At 42.1% G+C, this 25372-nt stretch overlaps 1 protein-coding gene across 3 annotated transcripts in view; it reads right to left on the minus strand.

Annotated features, from left to right (window-relative positions):
- PRKN (parkin RBR E3 ubiquitin protein ligase) overlaps nucleotides 1-25372 on the minus strand; it is a 640350-nt gene that overhangs the window by 492466 nt on the left and 122512 nt on the right. The window lies entirely within an intron of this gene.

Here is a 25372-nt window from a genome sequence, read left to right on the forward strand (position 1 = left end):
TGATAAAATTAGATAAGTCTCTATCCTGCTTGTGACCAGTGGGAAACAAGATGCTGGACTAGATAGGTATTTGATTTAATATTCCCCTTGTATTTCCACACAGCACCTGAATTCTTATACAGTGGTACTTCGGGTTAAGAAGTTAATTCGTTCTGGAGGTCCGTTCTTAACCTGAAACTGTTCTTAACCTAAAGCACCACTTTAGCTAATGGGGCCTCCTGCTGCTGCCATGCCGCCAGAGCACAATTTCTGTTTTCATCCTGAAGCAAAGTTCTTAACCCGAGGTACTATTTCTGAGTTAGCGGAGTCTGTAACCTGAAGCATCTGTAACCCGAGGTACCACTGTAACAAGGTGGTATGATGGACTTTCTTGGGCAACTGATTCCAAAGCTGCATTGCCACCACTGAGGAGGTCTTGCTCGAAGTTCCACAAGGTTTTGCAACATGCAATGAAGTAACTATTCACACAGCCTATGAATGATGAATGAACTCCATTTGGTTACATTTTGAGACCCCAGATTTCTATAAATGAACAAGTGGCTCCAAGATTCCTATGAGAACAGACTGATGAAACATCTTCCAGGAAACAATAGCAGTCTAAGAGTTCTGTGGCAGCTTCTTTCCCTGCAACTGCAACTGACTTCCTTTCAGATAGGTGAGCCTCAGGTAAATGGTGATCATGAAGGAATGCCGAAACATTTTAAAGGCCAATTTCAATGCTACTTTACATAGTGGCTGGTTCCAAATCCTGTGCAAAATTCTGTCTCAATAGATGTAATTTTGAAACATGCTACACATGGGAAGCAGGGGATTACATCTAGGAGATTTGCTGCCCAAGATGTTTCTGATCTAGATGAAAGTACAAAGGAAGTCAAGTATGGAGGACATGCGGTGGGCAAAAGAAGGATCTTTGTTAGATTATTTCTTGGTTTTAAAATACTGCATTGGTAATGGTAAAATTCTCCTCACCATTTACCAGGCTGATACAAAAGTTGACCAGTTGTCTGAATAGCTGCAAGTGCACCAAAATATTTATGTATATTCACCCAATGAGTGACTGCAAGAGGAGCTCCAATGAGTTACACTGCTAAGAGGCACTGTAAGGGTATTTGAACCCCTGTACCAGACCCATCAGACAAATTGTATTCCCAATTAGTATGGGACAATAACCATATACAATGATTTGTAATTTTTATCTGGTAAAAAACAGCACAATATAAAAATGGCATGTTACTTTTTATCTTAGTTGCATTTTCTATTAAGAAGGAAATAGGAATGAAAGACATCCCCACCCCAAAAAAAGTAGTGACAATAATCTCCAGGTATTCATCCCTGTCATTATTGCAATCCCAAAATTCACAGTTTGTAAAATGACCAGCCAAACATTCCCAGAGAGGCAATCTCACACTGCAGCTGACAGCTCAACTGGCTGCTTCTGCACTTTAGAATATATAGCCAGGGCTATTTTCTTATATTTGCAAGATAAGAGTGATATCAACTCCATTTATGAATGAGATTGAAAATAGTCCTATGGGAACTGAAATATTTGAAGATGCAGACCAAACAGGGAAAACAAATAAAGAGATAAGTCACGCTATTGAATATGATGAACTGCATGCAGAGGAGATAGATGAGATACACAGCTGAGAAAATAAGTGAACTGGGCAAGGAAAACACAACAGGCAAATTAATATGTGGGTATCTGAGTACTGGGTTTATGTTTAGGATAACATAAGCCTAACACATAAGTAGCATTTTGCTGTTCCTTTTACATCTATGTTAACTGATACCTAGGTTGTTTTCCAAATGATATACCTTTCCTCTATCCCATTCCTCTGTGAAAATAAAACAGGGAAAAATTCAGATATCCACAGTTCAGCCCACTGTTACGTACCACATACCCTCCCATCATATCCCAAATTCTGAAATAGCCAGAAAGGTATACCTGTGTGGACTGGGGGTGGGGTGGGGTTAGCTAATTTAATCTCCACATTTTCTGTGTGCCAGGTAGAGAAAGAAAAGTTCTGGGCAGTGGATGAATTTTGGTGGTCCCCCCCCCCCGTCTGCTTTTTTTAGTGGTATCAAGGGAAAGGAATCACCACCCCTTGGGTCAATTGTGACACTCTCCCCAGGCCATACCCGCTCTCTATAGACTCAATCCACACCATACTTGAGTGGTTTTACAGGGTTGGAATCCTTCCTTGAACTTTGATATTCCTCTTGCTTTGTCTGGATGGCGAGTGGAGGGGTGTGGAAGTGTCTGCTGATCTACCTAAAATTTTACCTCTGGCCCCAGTCACTGCTGGCAGGCAGCTCCAGGAAGGATTGTCCACCAGAGAATGTGGTCCTTGGGTGGAAAAAGGCCCCCCACTCCTGCTTTGCCAAACTGGAGAAAAAGTAAAGTTGCTTATGGAGCAGGTGCAGCATTTTTATCATAAAATAAGAGCCAAAACTAGTTTACAGTGCTTGCAGTGCTGTTGCTGGGGAAATAAGCATATCCAGCAGCATCAGGGATAAGGTACAACAGAATACGGCTTGCTGTTATCTTGCCCTTAACCCCCTCCCCTCTTTATCCTCAACAAGTGCTGTTGCTTTTGCTGCCACTATATAGCGTCCAATTCATATCTCTGACCCAGCTGTAGAACACATTCCTCCTTCCATCTCCACCATCTCCCAGTGGAAAAGTTACCTGCAACAATGTAGGAAAAGGGAGAAAGGGACATGTCTGCAAGTTGCCCCTGTGCAGACACATTGCATGCATGGGTATTCTAGGGGCTGTTGCTCAGGTGCACGTGGTGCCATTCTGAGGATGCCCCCTCCTCCTGCTGCTTGCTTTTACACCAACAGTTAGGACGTGCATCCATTCCTCCCCAGCAAAAACAGTTACCCCTGGAAGAGAAATATGTGGAGAATGTGTGCTTAACTTACATTTGCATTGCATTCTCTACTCTGCATCTCAACACAATGTGAAATCCCTGTTATCTCCTGAACACAGGCTGCTTCACTGTTTCGGAGGGCAAAATAGAGCACTGACACTAACTGACAGTTGGTTCCTATCTCCAACACCTCCTGTCCGTATTAACTTAGTATTCTTAGTCTGAAGTTCAAAGGTTCTCAGGAATGGGGAGAGGTAAACATTTCCTGTCTTTGTTCTACTGAGGCTTCTTGACAAGAACCCCTAACCCCTGGAGATCTCCCATGACCGTACAGCTGCTGGTGTAGCTATAAGGCATCCAAGGCTCTGAAGCCCAGGGCTAATAGTCAACTCACATGATCTCTAGAGAACTAATACCTTTCATCATAAATCTGAAGCTGCCTAGCAAAAGGGCTACGTTTGGGTGCAGAGGGTTAATACCCAAATGCTACTGCATATAGCTGGCTTTTAAAAAGTGTACATCTCTCTTTCTCTCTCTTTATGAAAGTGCACTTGTACTGCTCAGCAGCAGCTTATATTATCACCTCCTCTCTAGGGAAAAAAGTTTCAATGATCAACTTTCCATATCCAAAAAGGATCTTTCTCTCTCTCTCTCTCTCTATACACACACACACACACACAGAGAGAGAGAGAGAGAGAGAGAGAGAGAGAGAGAGAGAGAGAGAGAACATCGAACCAGCTTCTGCTAAGGTACATGTCACTTGCATTGGTTTTTCTCCACCGTCCACAAAATGGAAAGCTGGGCCTTCATGAGAAAATTGATAAATGCCAGCTTTTAAAATGTAATAGCCTGACAACCTTGAGCTTTGATGAAAATTAAAAAAAAAGTAAGCAGCTAACATTGTAAAAGTACTTTTCATCACAAGTGAAATATTCTCATCAGAAACTTTGGCATGCCATCCGGGTCTTTAGATACCAGCTATAAAATAAAACCATTTGTCTTTTTAGCTGGACAGGAATGCCCTTCAGAGAATGGCAAAACTATTGCTTATAAACATTACTCATACACCTTAATGTTATTTTCTTAATATCTGCTGTTTTTTGTGCTCGGTATGTCTAAGGGGGAGGGGAACCCAGAACTCCAGCTTGTTTCTATAAAAGCAAACATTTAAGACCATTGTTACCTTATTTGTCTGAACACCATATTCCAGCCACTGAAAGCCCCACTGATTTTAATGGAATTCACTTTGAAGAACATGCTTTTGATTGAGCTATCACTCAAACGTTTGTGTCTCTCATGTAAAAAAAAAAGGTGACAAATTATCAATATTAAGATAAGAAATATTAATATATAAGGATAAATTACTATATATTGATACAAATCCTGTCTGTCTTGGTAGTAAATATATTTATATGTCAAGAGAACATGTCAGCTACATTCATGTTTGGAGAAATATATTATTTCTAGACTGGCTAGACATATTACTGCACTCCTCCAAGCTACAAAGTCTACTACCCTACCCTGATAAGCTCCTTTTAATACCGAGGAATTATAGTAGAATGAAACAAAGTGAATCTGATTTTTGTAAAGGAATTGATGCTAAATATTCCCATTTTTCTTTATAGTGGGACTTTGTGTTAGTAATGCCAAAAGTATGCCAGGCTCTGCAATTTCACATTTTCATTTCTTTCCTCAAACACTTACAGTTTTAATAAGGTTTCATTTTTATTGCAGTGCCACTTATTAGCCATGATGGGAATAACTGTAAGGAGATTTCCCTCCTAATTCCTTGTTTAATGGGCTGGGTGGTTGGGATTGGGGTGGGAGACTGACTGGATGAGTCAGAGGATCAGGGATGGTTTACACAAAAGCTTTTTATCCATCCCACTGGCTCAAAGACCTACTACAAGGGTAATAATCACCTTAGTCATATGGGCAACAATCATCACTGAGTAATATTATGAAGCTCTGCATGCCTAAAGAGGTCTGCATTCCATGTGGCCAGACAATTAAAATCTGTGAAATCCTGTAACACCCTCCAGACACAGGTTCAAACCCAATCCAGAGAACACTTTCCTGTTTCAGTAGCGTGAATTATCTGTTTTACTGTCATAATTTATATCATGTAATTATGATGAGGGATTTTAAATACTGGGTTTTTAAAGGCTGTAATATGTTGCCGATATGGTCGACCGTTTGCAGGAGATACTGTGAGACTTTTTTTTAATAAACATTTAAAATATTTTCCTGCTTATTGGATATAAATGTGAGTTTGGTGCCATTAGAAACACTTCTGCTTACACATATTTATAACACAAGCTTCTGGATATGAATGGCAAAGACAGACTGCATAAAATAATTGTTTATACCCCTGTAACTTCTATTTTTCAGTTTTGATCATTATAATTTCCTTGCCATTAATTGTCAATAGAATCCTTCATTTTAGCTTTGTGTTAGTACAAATCTTTTCAAATCTAACTTTTCAAAAATGATGATTTTCTTGGGGGGGGAGCTGACTATATTGTTGGAATTCCTGTTCAATATGGAACAAAATAGTAAAATGTACAGGAGAAGGTTTAAGAAAACAGGTTCATTCAGCTTATCACTACAGGGAACAAACACTCCTGCCCACACTTTAAGATCTGCTCGGAAGGTTATTCTGGTGTGCCCACCTATTAAGTCAGTAAGGTGGGTGGTGGCCCCATACCTATGGAACTCCCTGAAACTGGACTTGTATGAAATTTATACATTGCAAACCTTTGGGAAGACCACAAAGAACTATTTACCTCCCCCCTAGTCTTTCAAGATTGATGTTTATTAGTGGCGTGATGGTAACTGAATTATGTTCCTATCTGGGTGCGAGTGTGAAAATGCTGTTACATGGTAGTTTATAGTTTTACATTTTGGTACTGTTCTTTTTATATTTCATTATTTTTGAATGTAAGCCAGGCACCTTCCCATAAATACACCCCCAAAATCTACTGTTGCATCTTATTGGTAGCGGTAGTCATGACTGCTGCAAAGTACACACTGAGGAAGCGATGGTGAGTGATTGGCCTCCATCTGTCCAAAGTATACTGTTGCCATGGCCACCACATCCCTCTACATGCTTCTTTTTATCCAGGTTGACAACTGGTAGGCCAACCACTCAGAAGGACCTGATTTGCTCTTATTGCCTCCACTAATCCTCACAATATTAGCTCTTCTTAGCAACTTAGGAATGGAAGGTCATTTTTCAAACAGTCTCTCCATCTGATTCATATTTGCTGTGCTTTAATGGAAACATGTTACAAGAACTCATACTTGATTTTACAACAGCAGAACAGAAGTTCCACACTAATGCATCTAAAAGCATGTTTACTCAGCTGTCGATATGGTAGTCTGATCTTTATCCATTAAATTTATTTACTTTGTCCTCAAACTCAGTTCCATTCATATCCAGCCAATCATAAACTCTAAAAGGCTTGGTTCTGTGCCAATGGAACATGAACAGGTACATGTCTCACCAACAACCATTAATAAGTCAGCATTTGCAAACTGGGAACCAGCAGGCAAGGACTTGAGACTTCAAAGTGAGCTCTCAAAATATCCTATCGCATAATAACACACAAGGAAAAGAAATACCCACTCTCAGCACCTTATCTTGGAAGTTCACATTGGTTAGACGGTGACCTTTAAAGGATTACCTTAACACACAGGGAAATCAGCCCCTCTCTGATGTGTTCTGAAATTTGTAATAATAAAAAAAAGGTGCATGACTGATGTTTAAGTTGGGAAGGGGGAAAGGCGAGGGAGGGAGGGGAAGAAAAAGAAAGGCAGCTTAAATTTCTCCTAACATAAGCTGAAGCTCAGATATAAAGCCATTTGACTTTCAAAGGCCACAACTATGATAGCTGACTGCCAATTTGCAGTTTCCAATGTAACGCTCTTACTCCATAAACTAGGGCAACAGAGAATACATCTTTCAAGTCCTAAGTCATTTCCCCCCCCCCCATGTATTCATTTGTTTTGCTAGCATGAAAAAGCAGAGATGGGATTCACATTCATCGTCTTCTCCTCCCCACAAATGTACATTTATATTGTTGGCAAAAAAAGGAACATAAAGGAAATAATGATTTAAATGATACATTTAGAAGCAATCACTGACACTTTCTCCTCCCTGCCATGCACAGGTGTGGAGCGTGGGGGTTGATCTGTGATGCAGGCTGTCTTTCTTTTGACAAAAGGAAAATGTTTCTCATCATAAAGACATCTCTACCTCTCCATCAGTCATTTATGCATTATTTTCCATGCTACATTATTTGAGGAACAGGGAGAAGTGAATCTAAAGCTATTTTTGTGTGTGCACATTAAACAAAAAGATTTCATTTTCCATTTCTTTTGTGAAGTTGGTTTTTTTCGCCCGATCTTGTTTTGTTCCTGATAACTTTGTTTATTGTTATGGTACTGGCTACCAACTTTTCATTAAAGGTGAACAAAAAGCTACCTTTCCCAAGGCTGCCACCCATCCTCTGTCACAGTTCAAGCTGTCATATTGTTCCTTCATAGTTAACACAGAATAGCACCTTAGTGCTTTCGAATGGCTACTATATAAAATAAGAACTCTCGTCAAAACTCGAAAGAAGTATAACATAAGCAAAGTTAGTAGGAGTCTTTCTCAACTGATATTCTGCTAGAGTCCTTACTGGGCTTGGAGAAAAGAGGTCTTTGTTTATTCAAGGCCTCACACCACAGTGCTGTCTATAATTCCAACACCTAAATTTTATGGTCAGAAACTAGGTTTATGTGGGTCTAACATATTCTGACCAGCATTATTCCTCATTCTTAATTGGTGATGCAGGCCATGTGCAGCTTTCTAGCTCTTGCCAAGCATTTTGGCTGGTTTCTATTCCAGACTTGGTTTTGTATCTTTATTTCTCACATCTACCATATTTTTCGCTCCATAAGACACACTTTTTTCCTCTTAAAAACTAAGGGGAAATGTCTGTGCATCTTATGGAGCGAATGTGTGGTCCCTGGGGCTGGGGGGGGCGGAACCCGGGCTTCCCCTGCCCCCAGCCCCGCGAGCTCTGGGAGCAGAGGCAAGGCTGCGCGCAACCTTGCTGCCGCTCCCCAACCTGTTATGGGGGATGGGGTCGGGGGAAGCTTGGGCCCACCCCAGCCCAGTGGCTAAAAAGGAAGCCAAGACAGCGAGCGGGATCCATCCCGCTCGCTGTCTTGGCTTCTGCCACAGCCGCGCACAACCTCTGTCCGCTGCTCTTTGGGGCTGGGGGGGGGATAAGATTTTTTCCCCTAATTCCCCCCCTAAAAACTAGGTGCGCCTTATGGTCCGGTGCGCCTTATGGAGCGAAAATACGGTAACCACTATTGCAATTATTCTTTGTGCTGTTTAAGGAAGTATCCAGGCACTGGAAGATCTTGGGGTCTGAAATTTCAGTGATGCCCTGTGCAATGCCAAAATTTGATGCCCGCTCTCTCACCTTCCATTCTACATAATAGCTGTGGTGACCCCTGCAGCGCTCCATGCCCAAACTGGTCACACACCCCTAAATCCGCCTCTGATCCAGGAAGTTACTAGAGATTATATCTTTGCAATACTGGACTGGTCTGATCCATGTATGAACCTATTTGTTTACAAATCTCTGAATTTCATGTGTCTCACACTTTCCTCTCCTTCTCAGTCTTTGACATCCCACTCTAGCCCATCTTGTCTGCCTATTGCAAAACGTTAAAAAAACTGGCTTAGATCTTAAACTAGGCCTAGGTAAACATTCCCCAATTTCTCTCAAAAATAAATATCCACCCCACCCCACACAGAACATTCAATTTTGTGAGAATTCAACAGGAACGTTCCCAAAATGTGTCACAAGCTAAGAGAAAGAGAGAGGAGAAAATAAGATAGACATACACACCCCTTCGTTTGTAGGTGTGTGTGTGTAATGGTTCTAGGGGTTGCTCGTGCGTAAATTGGCGCCCACCTGGCTGGGTTGCCTGAGTGAACCCTTTCTGTCTGGACAGCCACTTGCCCGTGGCTGTCTCAATCGCTGGCAGAATCCGTCAGTGGGTGTTTCTTGAACTTCTTCCAGCAAAGAAGCTCTTTGACGCCTAGTCTCCGCCTAGTCTCCCTGCGCGGAAGCCTTTTGCGCAGGGAGGGTGTGGGCAGCGGAGGACCCGTGCTCTCCCCGCTTGTCCCCGGCGAGGAGTCATGGAGCCACCTCGCCGATTCCCCCATCTGCCCCCCTTCTCCACTGGTGCTACGCTGATTTCCTTCCCCAGAAGATGTGCTGCTTCTCTCCCTCCCGGGACGCTCTCCGGAACCCTTCTGGAGCCCTCCCTCTCCCTCTGGCTCCGATGGCAGTTCCCTGACAGTGTGCAACCAGAAGTAGAAGTCCATCTCACTAGCTAGTTAGGTCTCTAGCTGCTGATGCTTTGAACATGCTCATAAATGTTGTTTAGTAATAATCTTGGTAGAGAATTACAACTCCCACAATCCTGGAAGGAAAAGACATTCCTGATCACGTTCAAAGCATCATTTCTACTTCAGCAGCTTTAGGCAAGATAGATCTGCTGGGCTAATGATTCAAGTTCCCTCCAGCCACTGGTTACCTCACCACCCCACTTTGCAAGCAACATTAAGGGGGTTTGTGCATTTTCATTCTCTCCTCCGTTTAGCTTGGACAAGAAGGTGGACTGACACAGGAGGACTAGGGCAGACCCCCAGGATGTAGTCAGCAGCATGGCCAGTGGTTGGGGAAGGCGTGAGCTGCAATCCAGGAACATCTGGAAGGTCACAGGTTCTCCAGCCCTAGGCTGGAGATTGAAGTGGAAAGCAACCGTAGGTCTCAACCAGATTTGAAACAAGCATTTGAGGGGAGGGCTCACATTTTCAAACAGATGAAAACGGTCTCTCCCTGTGCTAGTGAACACTGTTGAACCTGGCAAGGAAAGTTACATTCCTGCACAGATTTTGGAGAGGGGGAATGTGACATAGAGATCCTGATTCATGTTGGAAATGTAATGAGTTGTATTAAACTACCGGTAAGTCCTGTTCACAGTCCATTGAACCTATCTTGATCATGGCTATTAACATCAATGGGCTTAGTCTGAGTAGGACTAGAGTTGAATACCACCCAATGTCTATAACTCTGAAATTTCTGTGTCAGTTTTCAGTCTATGAGATTAATACTCATATACTCCATTTCCAACAAAATAAAAAATGTTGGGGAAGCCTCAATTCTCTTCACATTCAGCATGAGGCAAGAAGGCCATGTTTAAAATGTGTGTGAGAGAGAGGGAGGGTGGGTATTCAGCCAGCTGCCATGTCTTAAATGTTGATATCCAAGCAATACTGGAAGATTTCCATTTCCCTTGTTTTGATTCATACATTTAACATCAAAATTCCCACATGGCATTTAGCATGCACAGCTGTCTCTGACTTCAGATAGGATTTCAGAATATACAGTAGATGCCTATAAAATATTCTGCATTACTTTCACAGTCATCCGGGGTGACATTTATTTATGGTATTTTGTTGCTGCTCCGAATAACTAGATAGAGACGGCCTATTTATTTTTGATCGATGAGATATGAACCCAGCTTCTGGGAATCTTTGGCACTTCAGGACCAATTTGCAGTGAGGGTAAGAGGTAACTGTTGCTCATCTACAACAATGAAAGTGGGGGCAGGCCATGGAAAGGAGCATTGCTGGAGCACTGCACTATGTTCCAGCTTTACTGTATTGTCTCCTAATGTTTATTCCATCTTATATTATGCCATCTTATTTCACAGCTTGCCCGGGGGGGGATGCATTTTTAAAGTACTTTTTTAAAAAACACTGACTCATGGGGTTTAGGGAATTCACAGGCGCTAAATATAGGGAAATCTATAAGGATCTCATTTGCCTAAACATACAGACAGATCAAAGATTGGCAACCTGTAGACCTTGCCCTAATTTCAAGCGATGAAGACAAGGGGAAATGAGGGGAAAGGGGGTGGCAAAATGAGAGGTAGAGAGAGGAAGGGAGTGGGTGATCGAGAGAGGAAGGGTGGTTCTTTGTCCACCACTCACTTCAGAACTGTCAATCACTGGCTTTGCCCCTCCTGTCACTGGCATGCAACCCCTAATCATGACTCCCAAGGGAAAATAAGATTCCCCATTTCGGCTGCTGATGTTTACTCATACTTAAATACTATTGGTTACTGTGCACTTTACTTCCAAATAAGTGTGCTCAATAATACAGCCCTGTACAGTGGTACCTCGAGTTACAAACGCCTCAGGTTACAAACTCCGCTAACCTGGAAGAGTTACCTCAAGTTGAGAACTTTGCCCCAGGATGAGAAAGGAAATTGTGTGCTGGCAGCACAGCAGCAGCAAGAGGCCCCATTAGTGAAAGCACGCCTCTAGTTAAGAACAGTTTCTTACTTCTCCATCACAAGCACTCTTTTAATGCCCCTATTCCAATAGGATCTATATGCAGTATAATGAATGAAAGGATGTGTGTGTGTGTGTGTGAGAGAGAGAGAGAGAGAGAGAGAGAGAGAGAGAGAGAGAGAGAATGACTTACTGATTAGCAACTGGTAACAGAAACATGTGGGTGGTATCCAACTAACGCATACTGCAAGGATTCATGCTTGTGCCATAGAACTAACACCTCCTCCCCCTGTGTGCACCTCTAGGAGGGGGGAAAGTTCAACTGCACAAGCCTAAATCCTTGCACCGACAGAACATGTTACTTGGCTACCAGCCTAGGATAGGATGAACTGTTGAAGGAGAAAAGATCTAGGACTAGGTAAACAGGAAGTTGGACTAGATGACCATTGTTGTCCCTTCCAGCCCTACAGTTCCATGATTCTAAACTGGAGTCAACTAACAAGTCAGGCATATATAAAACCACAGATAGTAATTTAGCCTACATATGGAAGAATTTACTGGTTCAAATTCAGTGTTATTATCCAGCTATAAGAACATGTGAATTGGTCTCACGTTCAAGTTCAACCATTGATTTCCTAAGGAAAATCACTGGCCACAGATCCTAATCTGCCTTGGCTCCCTGCAAAAATTTCTCCTACATTCTTGAGGAGGATTTTCCACATCATTTTCCTTTCGTTTTATAATCTGGTAAGAGCCCAGGGAAGTGCCGAACACCCCTGATAAAAAAAAATGGTTTGCCTTATAAAAAAAATTGGGCTTCCCTTTAAGTTCCTCAGATGTGTCACCTACAAATTTGCTTTACGCAATATGTTGGTGGAACCTCTTGCTATAGCTGAAAGCAGCATTTAGCTAAAGCACACATTTATAATTGGATATAAAACTTTTATGGGGATGAGAAGATAAAATTTCACACACAAAAAGGATGGCATAAGCTGAACAGATAAAGCAAAAGCATTTGACATTTTAACTAGACAAAAATCCAGTCCTCACCACACATATACACATAAGGGGGGAAAGGAGAGCAATCAATAAAAAAATAACAAATAATACACGGTGGCAAAACTAAGAAAAGTGAAAAATGTTAACTTATGTAGAACTATATATACAGGAAAGAACTGCCAAAAATACATAAACTCGGTCCCATAGAAAGGATAAAATTCTACCTTTGTCAATATCTGCTTGGAACAGCCTCCTGTATTTTAGAAACTATCCTTCATATATGCTTTGCTATAGAACACACTATAAAATACTGCAGCATGAAGCAAGCTTTCGCAAAACAGCACACAGATTTTCTCCACATTTCTATTTACATTTTAAATAGCCTGGTATAAACTCCTTATTCGATAGCTGTCAAATCACAACAATCTATTATGAATGAATGTGAAATTTTATAAAAGCATCCGCGTCCCCCCTAAGAAACACTTCAAAGAAAGATTTAGTTAAATCCAATAAGCAGGATTGCATGAAGATGTCAATCAATAGGTGGTCCAATGTATCTATCCACATTTTTCAAATACTGAAGTGTCCTTGTAATGGATGGAGTCTCCCACTCCTCCCCTTCCCGCCCGCCCCCATCAAATGCTCTTATCTAACAAGAGACTGGGTGGCTTTGTGTAGAAACATTTTCAAAGTCTGTACACAGTATCTTCATAGTAACACTTAAATACCAAATTCAATTTCACAGCATATTTGTTAACTGCACCTCTTTTTGCCTACAAATCACACTGTCTCATGCATGAAGACATATGGGATAGAAAACAAAAAGAGTCCAAACAAAGCCAGTTAGAAAATATATCTATGTATATATGTACCATTCTATTTCATTAACAACAACGAAAACAACAGTGGGAATTGTACTGACAGAAGCCTCTTTTTGGAACAAACTGTATAAAAGGAGAGGGCTAGTCATTCTTAAATATTTAGAAGTTGAAAAATGGGTTGGATATTTTTGCTCAACGGTGTTTGGGATTAAAAGAGTACTGAACTCGGTTCAGTTGGTACTCTGCATATGCCTTAAAACAATGCCTGTATTCCAGTTTTGGTCTGAGCAAGGACTGCAGTTCCATTGAAAATAATCAGAGGAAGCTACAGTAATTTAAACTAAGCTTCCTCCTGTGGATGAAGCTCAAGGGGTGATTGAGGTTCAGGGTTGCCAGTATGTTCGATTTCCCATCTAACTCTTGGGTTATGCCCACAAAGGTAGCACTTGTCAACAGAATTTGCCCTCAGAGTCTAATGCAAATTTAAACACCATGCCCTTTCTGCAGTTCTTTTGTCTTTGTTTTCCTTCACTGTAACAAAGTTTCACTTTGTTAAACGCATAATCCAACATGGACTCATTTAATCCTGAGTATTAAGCAGTAACCATTTTTGACATTGACACACGTTTAACATTTCATCATGGTGGCTGGTACCTAAAGAGACATTTGAGCAAATGTAAAGGCAACCTTCCATTCCTTCCGTCTCCTCTATTCACTGCAGTCCCCCACACCTTCGTAAAGCTGCTCCTGAGGATTGGTGGAACAATACAGGAAGCGGTGCAGGAGAGTGCAAGTGGGTGGGGGATTGGCAAAGACTGGGGGCTCACCTTGCACAAGTAGCAGTGCTTTTTGCTTTGGATACAAGCAATTATCATAAGTGCTAACTTTCATACCAAGTGAGCAAAATGTTGTACTCATCTGTACTAACTTAACACTTTCTCACACGTACAGAACATTTTCCTGTGGTACTTTCTCATCTGTGGTTGTGATGTGTATAAGAATATTCTAACCAGGTCGGGATGCAGAATTGCATGGTGGTTTATTACTTGATTTGCACCAACCCAACAGATTCTGCCCACACATTTGCAATATCCAAACACCACAGCCAAATGAAGTATCCAAAGGATTCCTATGTGGCTTAGGGTGTGCATAAAGGTGTATTTAGTTGTAGGAAGAAATTTACTATTTCACTCACTGTTACTCTCAGGATTCCAGGAACTAAAGTTCCATACTGTGTCCAAGCCTGCAGGGAGTTTGGCCTTACCATCAGCCTGATGAAGATCAACATCCTGGGTTAGGACGTTGCCAGCATTCCACACATCAGCACTGATGATCACACACTTATGGTGGTAGATGACTTTGTCTACCTGGGTTCCACCATAACCAGGAACCTCTCCATAAATGCTGAACTGTACAAGTGTATTGGTATGGCTGGTATGGCAGCTATGGCAATGGCTTGCCACTCTGAAAGGGTTTGGGAGAATGTGATGCTAACGTCCAATATCAAGGTGAAGGTCTACTAGGCTTGCATGCTGAGCATACTGCTTTATGGAAGTGAGTCATGGGTAACTTACAACCACCAGGAGTGATGCCTCAGCATCTTCAACATACAGTGCAGCAGGAAGATTTTGGGTATCACATGCCAGGACAGAGTCTGAAACATGTGCTCTCCCAAGCCCACATTCCTAGCATGTTTGCACTTTTTTCTCAGCAACATCCATGCTGGCTTGGTCATATACACAGAAGGGAGATTGCAGGATCCTCAAGGACATGATCTACAGGGAGCTGGCTTCAGCCACCAGGCTTGTGGGCAGACTAACTCTACATTACAAAGATGTCTACAAATGTGGCTGGCAGTATGGGAATCCCTTGCAGAAGATCGCAGTACCTGGAGACAGACAGTCAGATCATGTATCCACAGCAGTGACTAGTGGAAGAATGACTACTGGGAGGAGCACAGAGAGAAGAAATGTTGTGGCGCACCTGAAGCAGCACAACTAGAGGCCTTCATCCGCCCCAGCTGTGAGAAAACAAGTCTCTCCCATACTGTTCTCTACAGGCACAGCAGGTGTGCCATCTTCCAACCGTTTGACTTCACCCCCAAAAGCACACTCCTCCATTGTCTCCCAAGACAGACGGAATCTCAGGATTCTAATAATTAAAATTCTATACTGTGTAGCGGAGAGTGGTAACTATAAACAATAACTAAAATTTCATATTAACATATTGACAGACCTTGCTTCAATTTGGCATTAGCCAGAAGTTTTGAAACGATGCTTTTCCCTGTTCCTTCTTATCTGTATCTAAGAAGTAAACATCAAGAATTTCTGTTGAATTCCCGTTCATTAAGCCACTCAACTGTGCAGTGTCTGGTAGTGTAAAAATATAACACTGCAAAAGAGAAGAAAAAAGGATGTTCTTATAACAACAGTGGAAAGAAAGGAATTATCACACCGATTTTTATAGCAAGATAACATGGATTCTGAGTTTTGGCAAACAAATAATAATCATGCATGTACCTCCCATAGGGATTGTTCTGTGAGAAGAAAGTTTAGAAATTGGATCAGCCCAAAGAACCAGGAAAATGGATGCTAGGAAAATAGCACATACCCCAAATTAACTCTAGTGTTCCTCACATTTTTCAGTTTGAAGTTTAAAGGTAAATTAAGTACTAATAAGGAGAATCCAAATAAAGATTGTTCCAGGTATTGCTGCCATGTTACTATTATTTGTTAAGATAAAAAACTGTATAGAAAAAAAAGTAGGTCAAGGAAACTGGACTACTAGTGGTCAGAATATGCAAGCATGTGAGATTTTCAGAGTACTTCAAATCATATTACAAAACTTTAAAATATAATATGCCAATTCTCATTTTCTGATAAACGTTTTGGAAAGCCATAAAATCCCTGAGGAACATTCAACTTTTCATCATATACAATACTTCACACTTTAACTTCTGCTGCATTTTTAGGAACATACTGAGTATAATTTATAGGTATCTTTTTAATCAGCTAAGTACACTTGGTTGTCTTTCATTTTTACAGCTTTCATTGTTCTAGCTTAAAACATGAACATTGAGAGCAATAAAAATAGAAGAAAAGCCATTAATGAAATTGATTTCTTTTTGTTGCAGGTTCTCTTCTCATATTAGTTCAGTTTCTTAATATCTTCTTTGATGTCTTAGGCCTCCCTGTCAAATAGATGTCTGAATGTTAATGAGAGAAAGTAACTGCATTTTTTGCTTTTGCCAACCTAACCCGTAGCACTTTATTTGCTTTCTGGCCCACCATAAAGGGGTGGGCTTTTTATTGCAAAAGAATGGAAGCAACCCCTAATCTAGTTTTTGTTATTAATAGTTTATTAACATTTTCTTCCTCTCGGTCACACCCTTTACCACCCCATGACAAATCCAACAACCCCTTTTTTGCAACCATATCCATATACCTGCTATTCTTCCATTCATCTAACCATGTAACCAAATAGTTAAATAATGGTTGACTAGTTATATAAAGAATTAAGTAAACAACAATTAAAATTAGAAAAATCATTGCAAATAAATAAACAAATGGTTTGATTATATGTTTTCGGTCCTCTTAAGTAAGGGGAAATGTCTGTGCGTCTTATGAAGCGAATGCTGCATGGAAGAGGAATGGACAGGAGCCATGGCTCCGCTTCCTTCCCTCTTCCGCAGCTCGCTTTAAAGCAGCAAAGCTGGGCAGGAGCCGCTTACATGGGTGTAAAGCAAGCACAGCGGGAGCCGTGTAATCCCTCCGCCCCCATGCTTGGCCACCCCATTGGGATGGGTGGGCGGGCGCACCACCTCCTTGGAATGACGCTCGTGTGGGCGACGTCCCACATCCCCACAGGCGACGTGCCACCACACAAGACCCTCCCTCTGCCACTGGTCTTGCTAGGACAGTAGTGCCTTCCTTTGCAGAAGTGTGAAATTTGAAGGGTGGCTGTGGTTTGGTCCTTGTGTTGTGTACAAAGGTGTGAATTAGGTAGGTTTGACTTTAAATGGGAATTGAATGAGATTTTTCCCTCATTCCTCCCTCATATGAAAGCCCCCAGAGCTTTTTGCAATGAACAAAAAGGAAGAAAGTCCCACTTCTTTTGGCCTTATTAAAATAATTGTGTAGGGCCAAACCATACAGTCCTTAGATCTAAAGGACTCAGTGTGGGAAGCTCATCTATTTCCATTGCCTGCCCCCTTACTAGGGGATAAAGTCTCTCTTCATTTGTTAATTACAGTGATGATGGTTCTTGATGCCACTGTTGACTGCTGTTCACTTTACATGGTTGAAATATTATTCTGATATACTGGTAGTTTATTAAATAGTTTAGTACAACATTTGATTCAGAATATTTCTTTTCTTGTTTTCCTCCTCTAAAAACTAGGTGCGTCTTATTGTCAGGTGCGTCTTATGGGGCGAAAAATATGGTAATTGGCAAAGAGCTCCAAGAATTCACTCCAAGTCTCCTGGCAGTTTGTTTATTTTTGAAGTTTGTTAAACAGGAGTTTCTCAAGGGCTGCCAATTGTAGAAGGTCCTGCATCCAACCTTCAGTACCCAGTGTGGCTTGAGGCGTGTGATGTTAGAAGGTTATCTATTTTACTGTTAGTGTGCCCTGTGAAAACACCTCTTCTGCCCTTCTGACATAGCTGTGTGGCCAATTTCAGAACCAACCTTTCCTAGGATTTGTCCAGGACCAAACTGTTTCTGATTTGTACTGCCCTCCCCAAAAAAGTTAAGATAGTTTATTTATTTTTATTTTTAAAAGGCCTATGACTGGACATCCCCAGAGGAGATTGTCAAATTCACCTGCAACTGCCTGCATCTCCAACATCTGTCTGTTTAGGTGTTTAAAATGTGTCAATAGGCCTGGCAGAACACTTTTTCTCTATTAGCCTCAGTGTAATATCCTCCTGGTTTTCGGGGAGGATTTTGCTGAATTGGCAAAATATCAGGAAAAACCCAAGTGTATGGCAACGCGGTGGAAAAAGAGGCAAAAACAGCTCCAACAATTTCGGTTTGTTCTCAAAAAAGCTCAACAACTTTGTGGATGTTTTTGAAATATAGCATCCCTAACTGACTAAACTTTCCAAACCATATTCAAGGGCAGCCTAACATACCATGCATTGCAGTATTCTAATACGGATGGTACCCAAGCATGGATAACTGTTGCCAGACTCTCCCTGTGCAGATGTTACATCCAATATGCAATGTTATGTGTAAGTGCTAATCAAATGTCTAAGGTGTGGTTGAAAAGACCATGTGGTTGGATTAAAACCTGGGAGACCCAAGTAAAAATCCACTTTGGCCACAAACTCAAGAAGCAGTCTTTCTCAACCTTTAGCCCTTCATCAGTAAAACAACAGCTTCTACAAAGAGTTTGTTGTGTGGATGAATAAGAAGCATTCTGTGCAATGGAAGCATTGAGGAATGGATCAACTACTTTTTTTTTTAATTAAAACCTAGCATTTGCTTCAGATAGTTTTAGTCTCTTCTTCTGCTGTGGTACAGTGAAAACTAATTGGAGTCTGCTGCCTTAATCTTTGATTTTATTGATTCCAAATTTTTTACTGCCCCTTTAAATGAAACCTAGTGGCACTCTAGGGAAAAGAGAGGGAAATCAGATTCCAGAATAGTGGTGTTAAGAGATGAGAATGATTGTGGCAGTGTATCCAGCCTTTGGTAAGCTTGAGAATGTTCTCAACAATGCAAGTTACATTTTCAAAATCTTACTGGTGGAGAGTATAACAAGAGCATGCCAAGAAAATTCTTTTTGAGCATACAGTAGGAATGAAACGAACGTAGTACTATTTCACACAAAGATCCCTTCCCTACACTTTAAAAAGATGAGTACCAATTGCAAATCAGACAGCAAGGTTAAATATGACTATAGATGTGTAGACTTGCTACACTATCAATTATCTGTCTTATTAGCTGAGTGCTTGGACCAGATGCCTTGTTTGAAGTCTTAAAACTATCACACAGATAGTTATACCCTAAGATAAGCACCAAGATCCTGTGCCACTTTCGACAACTTTAAATATACTAAAGATCCTTCCTTAAAGGAAGAGGATGGGCCATTCATATGATTGACATATTCATCAGTTCCAACAGAGAATATCTGCTGATCTGAAAAAAGGGAAGCTTTACGAAAGGGAGCAAGGAATCAATCCCAACACATTCTCTGATATCCACAAGCTCCTACCTTATGGCACATTCAATCACCCAGAAAATTGAGAGACTGCATTTAGTTTACATTTGCATGCAGATATTAGCATAAATCCACTCTGGCTAAAATAATCGCCTTTTAGCTGGCTAAAAGTGTTATTTGAGAAATTGTTAGTTGAGCTAAAAATATATTTGCTAGCCTATGCACAAGGTTGCCAATATTATGTTCTCTACAATTACAAAATCTCTCTGCAACTTCCAAGCAATCAAACTGATGTCACAATGAAGGCTTATTTGTTTTTTTCTCCTTGCCTCATCACATCTTGTTATGTTGCAGTGCTTTATGTTCTTCTGCACTGCAATATGAAAACATGATGCAACTATGAATTTAAAAAAAGGAAAACAGGCTATCATTTCACATTCAGCACTCTATGCTCTGAACCTTTACTCTCAGACAGTCAAACGATTTGGTTCAGTAGCCAAGAAAAATGAACATTTTCTGTTGCTGCTGTTGTTTCCAAATGCAGATGCATCTAATCACTATGTTTCCATATAGAACACTTGCAAATAATACAGCAGGCAGCCAGTTCTTCTGTCAATGTAATATTCGACCGCATATCTTTATTGAGTCCCTGAAGGTAAAATTTAGCATGTGTCTAGAGATTGGGATTTTTTTGGGTATGCACACATAAAAATAAAGGGCACAATCCAGCCAAAGTGAAGGACATTTAAATATCATTATTCCAATGGAAGTAGTTTCAACATGTTTCAGAACATAAGATGATCCTTACTGCATGTGAACAAGGATTCAGCCTTGTATTCTCAATGGTGGCAAGCAAGTTGCATCTAGGCAGGGCAAGAAGGCAGCAGGCTTCCCCTATCTTTGTTTAGTCTGTAACATTCAGATATATACTACTTCTGAACATAGAATCTTGACTTAGCTATTATGATGAATACAATAGTTTAACTTTACCAGTAAAATCAATGAGACTTTAAAGTGCTTAGCTGTGGCTTGACAGTGCCAAAGTTATTATCCAGAATAGTTCGGACTCTGGCTCTTGGCCTTGGTTGAAAAGGCTTTTCTCTTTTGGTTAACAATGTTATCTTCTCTTCCAGATCTCATTAAAAAAGAAATCAATCAAGAGCAGTAGGGATTTGAGTCTGTCTTCATCAGTTGCTTCCATGCACTGCTTCACTCTTGAGTGTGTTGGTCTTGCGCTTCAACACCAAATCTAGCATGTTTCACTTTGGACAGCTCTGCATGGATAAATGCGGCCATTTCCTGTTCTTATTTCCCAAAGCAACAACATGTGTTTTCTAAAGAACAGCAGCAAATTTGCCCTTGCCTTTGACAAAAGGACAACTCTTTGGGGAAGCAAATTTAATGCAGGACATTAAGTAAACTGATGCTGTCATTAGTGCAAATGTCAAGTTCATTATAGCAGATGTTTCAGCTGAAGATCACTACACATTAAAATCACATAGCAAATGTGCGGTGCAGCCACCATTTTATTTAATGTCTACTTCAATGCCCCAAAGAGTCAATCAGAATCATCTGTTCATGTAATTACCACATTGTTATGTAACAAAGCAAGTTGTTTGGTTGAAACATTCACAACAAGCCCTGAATCCAGGTTACTGCTGATCATTTTTCATAAACTGTTTGGAAAGTAAAAATGCTTATGAACCACAAATAGAATTTTACTGCAAATTGGTTCGGACCCACCAAACAGTAGCAATCGCCGCCTGTACTGTCCACGTTGCAACATGAATATTCAGTTTCAAAACAATAAGACAGTATGACTGAGTAATTAGATTAATGTGCAATGGTGACGGACTTTCCATACATTTTGTCTCCCAACTTCTCATTTTAACAGATGACTTGTCTATTATAGAATGCAAGTCTTTTGCCTATGTGTGTGAACATGTGTGCTTTTAAGATTTGAAGTCAGCTGCTTTGATAATGGATGGCAGAAGTAATTAATGCAATAAGCACAGCACATTCCACCAGGAAAACACCACTTGAGCCAGCAACGAGCTTCTAACAACTATAAAGCCTACGTGATTTATGTAACTGATATTCCACAAAATCATCAAAGGTGTATGCACAGATAAGAGACAAATTGTTCCATCTGGTAGGGACCACACCAACATGGTAAAGGTAAAGGGACCCCTGACCATTAGGTCCAGTCATGACCGACTCTGGGGTTGCGGCGTTCATCTTGCTTTATTGGCCGAGGGAGCCGGTGTTCAGCTTCCGGGTCATGTGGCCAGCATGACTAAGCCAATTCTGGTGAACCAGATCAGCACATGGAAACACCGTTTACCGTATTTTTTGCCCTATAGGACGCACTTTTTCCCCTCCAAAAATGAAGGGGAAATGTGTGTGCGTCCTATGGGGCGAATGCAGGCTTCAGGAAGCTCCGGGCAACCCTCGGGAGACCGGCTCCGAGGGTTGCGCAGAGCTGCCTGCAGTCCCGGGATCAGCGCAGCTCTGCGCGGCCACCGGGAGCGGGGCGCGAAGTCCCGCCCCGCTCCGGATGGCCGCGCAGAGCTGCCTGCAGTCCCGGGATCAGCGCAGCTCTGCGCGGCCACCGGGAGCGGAGTGCGAAGTCCCGCCCAGCTCCGGATGGCCGCGCAGAGCTGCCTGAAGTCCCGGGCTCAGCGCAGCTCTGCACGGCCACCGGGAGCCAGGCGCGAAGTCCCGCCCCACTCCGGATGGCCGCGCAGAGCTGCCTGCAGTCCCCGGCTGAGCGCAGCTCTGTGCGGCCACCGGGAGGCGGTCGCGAAGTCCCGCCCCGCTCCTGATGGCCGCGCAGAGCTGCCTGCAGTCCCGGGATCAGCGCAGCTCTGCGCGGCCACCGGGAGCGGGGCGTGAAGTCCCGCCAAGCTCTGGATGGCCGCGCAGAGCTGCCTGCAGTCCCCAACTCAGCGCAGCTCTGCGCGGCCACCGGGAGCCGGGTGCGAAGTCCCGCCCCGCTCCCGGTGGCCGTGCAGAGCTGCCTGCAGTCCCGGGATCAGCGTACTTCTCCCCATAGCCAGCCCCACAAGTTCGGGGGACAGCGGGGAGGCAGAGCGCGCCTTCCCGCTGTTCCCTGACCTGGTTCTTCCAGCCCCGCACCTGGGGGGGGAAATAATTTTTTTTTCTTTCTTTCCCCCCCAAAAAACTAGGTGCGTCCTATGGGCCAGAGCGTCCTATGGGGCGCAAAATACGGAACCTTCCTGCCGGAGCGGTACCTATTTATCTACTTGCACTTTGGCGTGTTTTCGAACTGCTAGGTTGGCAGGAGCAGGGACCAAGCAATGGGCGCTCACCCCGTTGCGGGGATTCGAACCGCCGACCTTCTGATCGGCAAATCCTAGGCTCTGTGGTTTTACCCGCAGCGCCACCAAAAGGGCTTTAAATTTGCCTTCTGGGCTGCCATGAGCCCCACAGTGTTGCCTAGATCGGGCCTGTGCTGGCAGGCTCTGATGGAGGAGGAGGAGGAGAAAGAAGAAGAAGAAACAAAGAGAGGGGCAACTTGTGGAAACCTGGGTTGGAGGAAGGGGGGGATCAGTCACTTTGGAAGAGAAAGTGAAGAGGCATCTCTCCCTTTGACCTTCCTGCAGAGCAAAGAGCCTCTGTGGAGCCTGGGGAGGGGTTTGATCAATCAAGGTGGGATGGAGGGGACACGGAACAGCAGGCATCAGTAACTGAACAGAAGCCTGAACCAATTCCCCCCACCCACTCCTGAGAAAAGTTTTCAACTGAGCAACTAACACTGACTCAGCAGGTCTAACCAAATATAATCAAAGACGAAAATAAAACAGATTAGCTATATTATTTCCTGCTGAATGACAGCTCTAGCATGTCTTCTTTTGCAGTAGCATGTATACAGACTTCCTATGAAAGAAATACTCCCCACTGTTTACTTCTGCTCCTGCTGAGATGACTGAGCAGAATGAAGACTTTTTTGCTAATAGAGATGGACTGGTTTCAAAACTTCACCAATAATAAAAATAAAAATCATTCTTTTTTCAAAAAGACAGGAGAAATGTTCCTTTCTGTTGCTCAATCCAATGTGAACATAAGGTTCACAAGTCCTCTAACGTGAGGGATGGGGAACCTGTAGCCCTCCAAATGTTGTTGGATTTCATCAGCCCCAATTGTCATGGCCAATGGTCAGAGAAGATGGGAAAGTAATGCTGTAACTCTCCTCTCCAATAGTTTGACTTCACCCCCAAAGGCACTCTTCAATAGTCTCCCTATACAGAAGTATGTCAACCATTTATAAAATAGGAAAGAGAGGTATGATTTATATTACTGAACCTACATGTTTCATTCTACATGCTTAAGCCCCTTTTATACCATGATACCCATCACACAGATATTAGGTGGACAAGGAGACAGTGCAAGCAGCCCACCTGTCTCCATTCATTTATTTTATTTATTTGGTGAGGGGGGGGGACCAAACCAACAATAACAACAACAACCAACCTATATCAACAACACAAAAATATAATGGTGGTGAACAGCATAAAAACAAATGTAAAATCTCAACCATAAAACAAACACAAATGCATCACAGTAGATCGGATCAATACATCAATAAGGATGGATTACCCTTCAGGGAAAGCCTGGATGAATGAGCAAATTCTAATCAGGTACCTAAAGGCCAATACAGTAGGTGCGAGCCTGACGTTCATTAAAAGTGTATTCCAAAGGATAACAAAGCATCACACTAAAGGCTCCATACAGCACTACAACACAGTACAGTGGTGCATTGCAAGACGAAATTAATTCGTTCCGTGAGTTTTTTCGTCTAGCGAATTTTTTGTCTTGCGAAGCACGGTGTCGGAAAAGTTTTGGAAAAGCTTCAAAAATCACCAAAAACCTCAAAAAAGGCTACCACATCACGTTCTATGAGTTGCTCCTCGAAGTCAAGTCGCAACTGTATTAACGGTGTTAAGAAAAAGGAAACAAACTTGCAAGACGTTTTCGTTTTTCGTCTTGCGAAGCAAGCCCATAGGGAAATTCGTCTTGCGAAGCAGCTCAAAAACCGCAAAACCCTTTCGTCTAGCGAGTTTTTTGTCTTGTGAGGCATTCGTCTAGCGGGGCACCACTGTATCAGTACAGTGGTACCTCAGGTTAAGTACTTAATTCGTTCCGGACGTCCGTTCTTAACCTGAAACTGTTCTTAACCTGAAGCACCACTTTAGCTAATGGAACCTCCCGCTGCTGCCGTGCCACCAGAGCACAATTTCTGTTCTCATCCTGAAGCAAAGTTCTTAACCCGAGGTAATATTTCTGGGTTAGCGGAGTCTGTAACCTGAAGCGTATGTAACCCAAGGCGTATGTAACCCAAGGTACCACTGTACACAGAAAAGGGGACATTTTGGAATTGTTATACTGTGCTATCTTTCTAGAAAAAGAGGTGCTGGAACTCACCATGAACACCTCCCTCGTTGTCTTATAATGGCAATGGCCCCACCCGAGAGGGGCCAAAACTGAGTTCCGGGGAGTTCCGGCTGAAAAAACCCCCTAACCATTTCCTAGTTTTAAAAATCAAACCCCAACTAGAAAGTAGCAGGCCAATTGCCTGGTCTTCATGGATGTGACCAAAAAAAATATCTGACATGCCCAGTCTTCAGATTTTAAATGTCTAGAAACTCCAGCGTCTCAAAAGTTTAAAGTCAATGTTTTGTTGCTGATTCCAACTTGCAAGTCAGTTAGGTTGATGAAGATACTGATTGATTTTAGAACAAATACCTCTGAATTTTACAGAAGTGATAAGAACAAGATTCTGTTTTCCTTATTCTTTATCCAAGTTAATGTGTGAAAAGAAGCCAAAAGGAAAGCTAGACAATAATTGGTGCTAGACAATAATTAATCTGAAACCAACAGATCATAGACTGATAATGAGAAAAAGAAGGAACATGAAAAATTTAAATAGAATATTTTATGCAAAATGCCATTGAATTATTGAATTATTACAGCAATATCAGCTGAGTTCATTAGTTCAAGAATAAGTGGGTCAAATGTATAACCAATTATACATTCTGAGATGAGGGTAATTTGTCTGGCTGAAGTTTATCAGAACAAGACTTCAGTGTCCCTCTCCTTGCTTCTTCTTTTTCTAAAAGCG

Source organism: Podarcis bocagei (assembly GCF_964188305.1).
Source record: "Podarcis bocagei genome assembly, chromosome: 3".
In the NCBI taxonomy this organism is placed as follows: domain Eukaryota; kingdom Metazoa; phylum Chordata; class Lepidosauria; order Squamata; family Lacertidae; genus Podarcis; species Podarcis bocagei.